Source organism: Rattus norvegicus, chromosome 1 (genome assembly GCF_036323735.1).
Source record: "Rattus norvegicus strain BN/NHsdMcwi chromosome 1, GRCr8, whole genome shotgun sequence".
Classification (NCBI taxonomy): domain Eukaryota; kingdom Metazoa; phylum Chordata; class Mammalia; order Rodentia; family Muridae; genus Rattus; species Rattus norvegicus.
Window position 1 is genome coordinate 263,765,520 of NC_086019.1, and position 10,710 is coordinate 263,776,229.

At 40.7% G+C, this 10,710-nt stretch overlaps 1 pseudogene; it reads right to left on the bottom strand.

Moving 5' to 3' along the window:
- Positions 1 to 8,549: 8,549 nt before the first annotated feature.
- On the bottom strand, positions 8,550 to 10,493 carry Cenpt-ps1 (centromere protein T, pseudogene 1; annotated as a pseudogene).
- Between the last annotated feature and the right edge of the window lie 217 nt (positions 10,494 to 10,710).

Consider the following 10,710-nt stretch of genomic DNA (forward strand, 5'->3'; position numbering starts at 1 on the left):
CTGTCCATTTAACGAAGGCTGGTGTCCGAAATATACAAACACTGCAGCAGCATAGCCTAAATATTCAGAAAACAAGAATTCAAAAAATAGATCATGTAATTAGAGTTATCAAAAGAAGAAATACTAACAATTTTTAATATTAATACTTTAGCTGCTGAGAAATGAAAATTGAACTACTTTGAGATTTCATCTTACCTCAGTCATAATGGCTAACATTTGCAAAACATATGAAAACAAATGCTGGCCTGGATGTGGAGAAGTGGATACATTTATTTAACTATTAATAGGGTTGCTAACTGATGCATCTACTATGGAAGTCAGTGTGGTGGTTCCTCAAAAAGTTAGAGCTAGTTCTGCCATATAATGCAGATATACCACTCCTAGGCATTTACCCAATGGACTCTTCATTTACTACAAAGATACTCACTCATCAATGGCCATCACTGCTCTAGTCACAGTTGTCAGAAAACATAAATAACCTAGATGCCCATCACTTGATGTATTAATAGTGAAAGTATGGAACATTTACACAATGAAATATTATTCTGCTATAAGAGAAAGGAAATTATGAAAGTTTCTTGTGAATATATGGCTAGGAATAAACATTCTGAATGAAGTAACCGAGGCCCAGACTGCTATTGTCTGTTTGTTTATGTCAATGATATAAAAGCATGTTGTAGCTGGGGTACAAACTGGTGTTTGAACTCAACGATGAAAGGAAAACCAAGGTCTGAGATTTGGGATCAACCTATCTCCTCCACCATTCCTCCATTTAAGCCATACTTATGATTATTTTTTGATTTAATAAAACCAAATTTCCAATCCCAGAACCAACTCTACTCATTTTTCTAACTAAAGGCTAAGGACAACGCTATTGTCTGTCAGGCCTGTTGGTATTTCTACACCTATATATCCCAGAAAAGGTTAAATAGAGAGTCTGAGTGAAGAGACAGGCAGGTAGTCACCTGGAACTGTGGGATTAGTGAGAGAAAGAGTAAGAATATCATCACTACCATGCTGATATGAAGGAGAAAGGACCCCGCAGGCTCATGGGTCTGAATACTTCATCCTAGATGGTAGAACTGTTTGGGAAGGATTAGGAAGTGTGGTCTTTTAGAGGATATATGACACTTGGAACAGACTTAGAAAATTTCAAGTCCGTGTCATTTGTAGTTAGTCCTCTCTATGTCTTGTTCTTTTGATCAAAATATACAATCTCATCTACTGCTCCAGTGCTTGCCTGCCTTCTGGCATGCATCCTGTCATGGTGGCCTTGGAATTTATCCCTCTGAAATTGTAGGCCTCAAATTAACTCTTTCCTCTATAAGTTGTTTTGGTTATTGTGTTTAGTCACAGAATAGAAGAATAGCTAAGACACCCACCGAAACACAAACACACATAGACACACACACACACACACACACACATGCATCATACAAAGATACCTATTTGCCCACATACACATGTATACATTCACACACACACACACACACACACACATATTTAAATATGCATATACACTCACAAACACATTTAAGCATGAATATACACTTACACATTTAAACATACATTCTCATACATTAACATCCACACACATATACAACCTACTACATTTATGCATAGTAACATACAGACACATATACAAATATACTTGAACACATATGAACACCTAACATATTCGTGAGCATTCATACATACACAACCAGTAATAAATATGCATATGTATATACACAAATTTACACACATACATAATTATACATATATACACACTCACTCACATATACTCACACTCATACAGTCATATATGTGTGCACACAAAAACACTGTCAAGTGCATACACAATCATACACAAACAAAAGGCACACATAAAGTAGTAACACATCCTCATATACATGTGCATATATATACATAAATATTCATAAATATACATACATACATATGTTTATAAAAGCATATACATGTGCACATACACTTACACATTACAACACATAACTACCCCAAAACACACATACACATAAACATATATACACTACAAAAAGAGAAATGGACATTCTAAACACATAAAAATGTATAAACCCTCACACAAATATATACACACTTGCACACATAAATATACATACATAATACCTACTTAACTATGCTTGCAAATACACATTCACACATATACATTTACACATTCAAAAACATTTACAAACACAATGCACGATTTTTCCCATAACTACACAAAATGTGGAAATATACTAACACACATGCAAACATACACAAAATTATGTACAATTTTTCCCATAACTACACAAAATGTGCAAATACACTAACACACAGGCAAACACACACAAAATTATGTAGACAGTAATACAAATACAAATAAGCATGTGTGAATACACTTGACCTTACAGAAGCACAGTCACATACAACACATGCACACATAATGACATAGTTACACATATACACAAATTCACACATATTCATTATACATATATACTCACAAACAACTGTACACATATGCACATTCTCTTTTAGTTTACATATGCACATTAACACTCACACATACATTGCACACATTAAATACTTGTTCAGATACAAATGCTATAATTCAGAGACATACACACATACACACTGTTGCACAAAAACTCATATAGCATAAAATTTATGAAATCATACTTGTTCAAGCACACATGTACATCTCCACATGAACAAATTTGCACACACAAATGCACACCATACACAATACTTGTATTCATGTGGATGTATACATTCATATAGACACAGCTCTACATGCAGACACCCACAGTTACACACATACACACAGACTGACACACATATCCACATGATTTTATATAAACATACATATCATACATGTACATGGGCACATTCATGCCTACTTATACACATACCCTGGCATTAATGCATTCATATGCTCACAAACATGCACATACACATACACACATAATTGAGAAGAATGTAGGCTGAGAATTGTGGGAACCCAGCTGAGAGTCAGAGTGTGACACCAGACCAAGTGTGGAGCCTGCTCTGTATGGCCTCAGCTCCCACCACATGTCTACTTGTTTCCAACTGCTCCTTGTAGCATAGTTCTCAAAAATATGTATTATACTTGCTGAATTTATTCTGTGCTCTCCCAGATCCATTCCACTCTGGCCTAGCACATATCTCCACTACTCCACAAACAGCTCCTGTGATGAGACATTTTCTTTAGTACGCATTCTATTTGATCATTTAACAGGATCCTTCAAAGCTTCTTTCTTCTCATCAGCTTCTCTTCTGGTTTTCTGTAGCGTCATATGGTCTCCTGAGTTGCTTAAGGCTTTCTTATTTCCTTTTTGTCTCCTTTGTTAATGGTCCCGCGTTTGGAATTGTTATGTGATTAAACTCTGTTCTTTAGAGTCAAATTGTTAAGATTAGATCCTGGATCCTCTTCCCTCACTTCCCATTCTCTCCCTGATAATCTTCTTTGTGGCCTTAATTATTATCTCTGTCCAAAAGACTCTCAATTATGTTTCCAATACAGTTTTCTCTTCAAAATATACTACATACATACATGCATATATGCATAAATACATATGAGACATCCCCCTTTCAAACTCAAAAGTGCTTAAGGTTTGAAAATGACTTTCATGACCAAACCTGCTATTCCTTGTCCCATCAGATGGTTTGGAACTGAATCAACTCTGCAAACAGAAACAGAGACTGGTCCTCATCCCTCTTATTACTCTGACACCAATCACTACTGAACTTATTTCCTAATATCCGCCTCATTAATTTCTTTGTCTCTATCTCTGCTATCAATAATATAGTGCTCTCCCTTTTGCCTAAACAAGTCTAACATCTGTTGCATTATTTTTTATGGTTTCTCCTGTTCATTATCTTAATATGCTCTTCACACGTTGGATTAAAATATTGTGCTTTAGATTATTATCTGATGACATGAGGTCTGCAGCCTCTCTCCCTCTACTTAACCAATGCCTGTGCTCACCGAGCAAAGTCATATGGATCCTCTAGGAGATCCTACATGATTGTGTACCAGTTTGTACCTTCATATTTTACCTATTTGTGACCCCTGCATCTTGGTACCCATTTCAACCCGTGTTCTTCCCTTTGTGTGAAACATTCATCCCTTCTCACCCAATCTTCAATCCAATTCTTTACTGTTTACAAAATAAGGTTCAAAGTGCCCTCACAGCCTCAACTTTTTCAGAACAGGTACATACTTTAGTGACATAAGTTTTCATTAGTTATTAACTCTATCTCCCTCCCCCATGGAGTTGACAGTATATTATTCTAACTGCTATATCATCCCCAGTTTGTGGCCCAGGAATCAGCACGTGATAGAGATTTAATTGATACTGATGAATGAAAGTAATACAAGAGAGCAGGACAGGAAGCCCTGTGAGTAGAGCTGAGTAGGCAGCTTGGTGTGCTGTGGTAGAGTCCCAGACATCCCAGTTTTAATTGGACGGAGTTAGAGAAGACTATCATCTTCTCTGGGAGGTAGCTCTGCCCTTGTTCCCAGAGAGCAGACTATCGTCATCCTTACTGACATAGCCAGGAGAGATGACTGAGCATCTGAGGGTGAATTCGAAAGAGCGGATGTAAGGGAATGCAGGCAGAAATGTAGACAGATGGACGAAGCATGAGGCAAAAGCAAGAAGCACTGGGCACAGCATCTGGGGAATCTCTCTGCAGAAGGCTTTCCCACAGGGATGCTCTTCCCCTGTAGATGATGGATGTGACCTTCTACTCTTCCCTCTGATCTTGTCTGTGTTCATTCCAGAATCCTAAGACTTAATTCCCCTAGCTTCTCTCTGTCCCTGTGTTGTCTTACTTTGATTTTTGTTGTTGTTGTTGTTGGTGGTGGTGGTGGTGGTGTTTTAATACAGATGGAGCCCTGCTCTTTAAGAAAGGAGATCATCAAAAATAGCCTAAGTGTTCTTGTGTCCTTTCCCTGCCTGAGAAGCAACGCAGCAGCAGCACACTGTCTTGTGATGCACAAGTCACAGCTTTTGCTCCCAGCACAGTAGCTCCTAGGGAGGAGGGCATAGTAACTCAAGCAGCAAATATTTGCTCATATTAGGAAGGAACTCACAGAGAGGAGCCAGCACTCCTGCTCTGCCACACAGGACCTATTCCAGCCCCTGCACCACCTTACATTTGCTGTATGACCTTGGGCAGCTCCTACCCCAGCCCCCACACCTCCCCCTATTTGCTCTATGACTCTGGGCAGCTAGCTGACTTATCTTTTCTGTAGTTCTAAGCTGTCCTTTGAAAATGGAGTTGATGACAATTTTTTATAACTTTGCAAGGATGACCTGAGATTGTGCATGAAACACAATAAATGTGAGCTCTTAATAGCCTAAAGATATTATATAGAATGTGCATATTGAAGAACACTATTCTGTAAAGGCATAGAATGCAATTTCAGTGTCTTTCGGGATATTAAACATCAGGATATATTGGATACATCCTATAGTGTTTTCATGGTTTCCAGGAATAGACTTGAAAAATCAGCACTGGCCCTTTTTGATATCCATCTTTGTGGTTCTTTAATCATGAATATGTATTTGAATGCTAAGTGAATGGATGACAGAATTGCTAAGGCAGACTCTCCCGTGGGATAGGCACTGCAAGTCTTCTTGTAGCATCAATTATAGCTAATGTATTATAGTTTGAAGTATGATATCTTTAAACTACAATTAGCACACATAGATTGTGAGCTCCCCATTTCTCCTTAGAACAGAGACTTTAAAAGTTCACAAGAATTGGAGAATTGCTGGGTGGTTTCCCAGCATTCCACGTGTATGAATTTATTCTCTTTCCGTATTGAATTGTTTGGTGGGAACACTTGGTAGTAGTGATCTGAGAACTCTAAAGGCATCACTGGAGAGAGGAAATCCATCATCTGAGGAAGGAATGAGGCAGGTTTTATCCAGTCTACATCACTGTTCTCTTTGTGTCTTTTCCAAACACATGTAGAAAATACTATAGGAAAACAATCAATTGCTTGAAGTAGTCCAAAATTCAAGGTTTAATGATTCTTGACAACTTCATAGCAAACGTTAAAAGTGTTTTCCTGACCCCTAGACCAACATTAATGAGATAAGAGTAGCAAATGCAGAGACGAAACCTGGGAACATTTTTCCTGCCTGGTAGCACTTAGATTCAAGTCCTGTGATCAGTCTACGTACAAAGCATTCAAGACAGAACATTATCCACTGAGTGAGAAACCCTTATGACAAAATATGCAGAGGAAGGGCACAGAGAATGGAAGACCGAGTTCTGTGCCTAAACTCTGAGACCAACATGGTATGGGTAATTTATTTAACATCTCCTGGTCACTAGCTTTAAATGAAGGATTGGATTCAGTATTTCTGAATCTCAGAATCAGAAGCGACCTAATGCAATTTGGTTCAGTCCTTCTCTGAGACAATTGCTTGTCATTTTTTTAAACATTTCCATAATTTGGAAGACTTTGCTATCTCCTCGTGTCATTGTTGGATGAAAAATGACACTGTCCATTCTTGCAATAAGTAATCCCATGCACTTCCTGCTCAGAAGTTGAAGTCAGGAGACTTGAACTTGGGCTCCAGATTACCAACTTGGTATGTTAATCTTGTGGGCCTACAAGCTACTAAAAGCTTTAGTCTACCTTTGCTTTTATATTTTATTTGGGTTAGAATAAACGCACCCCACTCAAAGAGGCATACATTCGCCATCTGACATGTCATAGCATGCTAACATGAAGAACATTGCTAATGGGTGGCAGAGCTTGCAGAGCCCTCTCTGGAAACTGAAAGTTGAACACCACAAGTGTCCAGAACTTAAAAGATACTCTTACTCTTTCTCCTTGATCTCTGAGCTTCTGTGGATATTCATCTTCTCGGGTGAGCACAATTGTAGAAGGGAGCTGAGGTAGAACCAGAAAAGAGCTGGCTCTTGATTTGAACTTTGGCCACACAGTGTCTCTGTCCAATTGGTCACCGGCAACTTTAGGACTCAGCAGCAATTAGAATCAGATCGGTGTTTCAGAGTAGAAACAGAGGGCAAGGATTTGAGCCTCTTTCAGGGATCCAGCTTCTCCATGTTCAACACAAGAGGACACATGATCATTCACAGGTACAGCTGAGGGCCATCAACATCCCAAAACTGGCAAGGCGGTAGTGACAGCATACATTAGTCAAAATCATTTAGGGTGACTTACGAGTGGCTACATTGGTGATCCACACTGCATCCTGGCTTTGAGAAAGCTCTTGCACACTGACTCTAAGTTTGGCCACATCACTTATTTCAACTATTAAAAAAGTAACAAAGTTAATGCAAATGGAAGTTTATGAAATATTTTCTGAATTGTGCTTGTTATTCGATTGTTTGTTTGATCTTACTCCCTTGCTTCTCTACATGCTCCACGAAAGCAACCCTGAGTCAAGTTGCTGGAGGCGGGTGAGAGTCACAAAGGGAGTGGATTAACACAGCCTCCCTACCAAGACTATCATCTCATCCTTAAACGCAATCATAGGTGAAGCCTGACTGGGATCTAAGGAAATGCCCATCTGCACACGGGCCAAGTTGCTGCGTTGTGGAATTAGACTCCTAAATCTTAAAGTGATTTACTGTATAAGATTATTGTAGAAAGTGTTTTGCTTTATTTGATGAAAAATAAGACTGATACTTTAATTAGTCCATATCTGATAGAAGATGTTCTGGGACATATCACCAGACACCATTTATGAGATGCTCCTCCTCTGAGGCAAATTCTGAGCTCTTTTTGAATTTGTTCTGTCCCTGTCCCAAGGACAGAAAGCCACTCTGATAGGCAGCCACTAGGAAGTAACTTGCTTGGTCATTGCTTTGATTGAAGGTATCCTGCAGCCCCTTCCAAGTTGAGATGGACAGCTGAAGTGTGTAAACCTTATGAGTCTGCAAACGTGAGAACTGTGGTTCTTAAAATTAAGCAAGCAATAACAATAGCTTTCCCAAACAGATGGCATTTCCTATCAGTGTGATCCCATCAGCCTCATATAGGAACAAGGAGTGTTCAAGATAGAAACAATAAATATTAGGGGAAATGTCTCAGTGAGTAAGGTGCTCACTACTTAAACGTGAAGACTTGAGGTTGGATCCCCAGTACTCATATAAAAAGATGGGCATTGTCATATGCACCTATACCTAGGCACTAAGGAGACAGACACTGGAGGATCCCTGGAGCTAGTTGACCAACCTTGCTGAACTGCAAAATTTGAGATCCTGTCTCAAAATAGGAGGGAGGGTGATAGAGATGATTGTTGGTCAACAGTTGATGTTGACTTCTGGCATTTGGACACATATTTATCTACAAACAACAATAAGATATTTCGACAGAACAGCTAAGCTGTAACAAACTGATTGGCACTGTTTTCAGACATCATTTTTCTTGTTTTTTCCCTTTCCCCTTCCCCATTTGTGAGACTTTATTGGTGCTAGGACATGAGAAGGGGATCTTGATGATGATCTGGATCCAAGGTATCAAAGATAGGAAGAGAGTAATTAAAATCTGACCACTACTGGGCAGGGAAGACAGAAATGCACTAAGTACACCAGGGATGAGTAGATGCTGGTACTCCAAGAGCAGCTACTGTTCCACAAACACATACAGCAAGCCTTCATCAGTGACTAGTCCCTGCTCTCACATCAACAGCTCTAAGACCTCTAGGTTCACAGTCTTTTGGCCAGTATGTAGTAAAGCAGCAGTAACAAAGCAAGTTCTACTCCTGGTGTTCTGCAGCCCAGCCCCAGTGCATTGTGTCTGGTGGTCCACAACTCTTTCAGCACCTTCAACCTCAGTGTTATAACAGTTGGTTGGGTACAGAGTGGTACGCACTAAGTGTGCAGCCATTCTCCAAGTCATTGAGAAGGGGCTGCAAATACTTGTCTAGGCTACCAAGATTGTTGGAATAATCAACAGAGTAGGTTTCTGAAATGGAACCTACTCACATACTAACATACTAGACCCAACCACTTCTTCATCTTGAGAGCCTTCTCTTGAGAGGCATCATAGTAGAGAAGCTAAAGAGCTTTGTAAAGTGGCTCAGCCCAGCCTTGTAGAGGGCTAGGTGGGGCCTAGTACTGGGGCCTGGATGGAACAGACTCCAGGGGTTCTGAAGCTAAGACTGCAACTCCAGTGGTAAGGGCAGCTCAAGTAACTAACATGGCTGCTTTGTCTAGAGCAAGTTATGGGTGCTGGAGGCAAATTCTGGACTTGCTAGCCTACCAAAAGTGTCCTCATCTCCTGAAGAGCCTTCTTTACTTCCCACATCCTCCTAGGATTCCACTGCTTCTCTTAGTTCTGGAGGCTGAGGCTGTAGCTCAAAGAAGTGTAAAGCAGCAGTAACAAAGCAAGTTCTACTCCTGGTGTTCTGCAGCCCAGCCCCAGTTCATTGTGTCTGGTGGTCCACAACTCTTTCAGCACCTTCAACCTCAGTGTGATAACAGTTGGTTGGGTACAGAGTGGTACGCACTAAGTGTGCAGCCAACCAAGGGCTGTGAGAAGGGCAGGGCATCTTGTACATTTGTTGACAGAGTAGCAACAGGGATTCTACAGTTGTCCCCTGGAAGAACCAAGTTCAAGGAGTTATCTTCCATATCCTGCAAGAGAGCAAGTACATCCACATGTCAGCCTATGTGATGACTAGGAGCTACACTAGATCTTCTTGCTGACTGTGGCTGAAGAGGTGGGGAAAACTGAGGTTGAAGGAGTTGGTCAAGGGAGAAACATCAGCATTCCCAGGCGGCTCTTGGGAGAGGGTTCTTGGCAATCCCTGGTTCACTTCTTGCTGGAATACTGACAGTTTGAACTTTTGCTTCCTTTCCCCAGAGGCCAGTATATAGGGTTGAGGGGGCCCTAGCTCAGGAAGTTGCAGTACCCCAACTGCTTTCCTGTCTGAAGGACCCGACCACTACTGGTGTTTGTACTAGCTTCATCCCCAAGTCAGGCATGTTGGTGGAAGATTCTGGGGCAGTTGGTAAGATATTCTTCAGCAGAGTCCTGGGTATCTGCTCCTTCGGGTGTCTGTGGACTTGAACATGAGCCAATTTGCCAATGACCTAGCCCCACTGAGATGCCTTCTGGCAGTTGTCTTTCTTCAGCCACCTTGCCTCCCAGGAGAAGGTGTTTGAAGCTGAGTTCTTGGTGCCCTGGTCTAAGCAGTCCAGGCCCTCCAATCTGCTGTATTCGGGTCCTGCAAAAAGCATCTATATTGTCTGATCACTGTTAGCACTGTAGTAGTCTGCCATGCTTAGGTTATTTCCTTGCTTCTGATCAATACTTCCTAGATGGGAAACCAATGGTTTCTCAGTGGAAAAGGACAATTAGAATGATCCCCATAGCTCTCTGGTTAATGACTACCTCTGGGTTCATTTTTATCAGGGGATATTTCAAAGATGCATTTGCCTAGCTGTTCACTGCATAAACTCCGTGTTTCTTGGATCTGGAAATCCAAGGGCATCTGGTCTTAAAATCACCATCTTCATCCCAGCATGAGGCTTCCTGTCTGCTCAACTGCCTGTCTCCTTTGACTCTGTTCACCTCTGCCAGTTGTCTTTCAAGCTGTGGACAGAGAGAGCCAAGGAAATATGCCTGTCAATTCTGAGACTCAGAATCCTCTGCAGAAAGAAACCTTGAGAGAGGTAAACTCCCATGCCAGTATTTTACCTTTAGAAAGA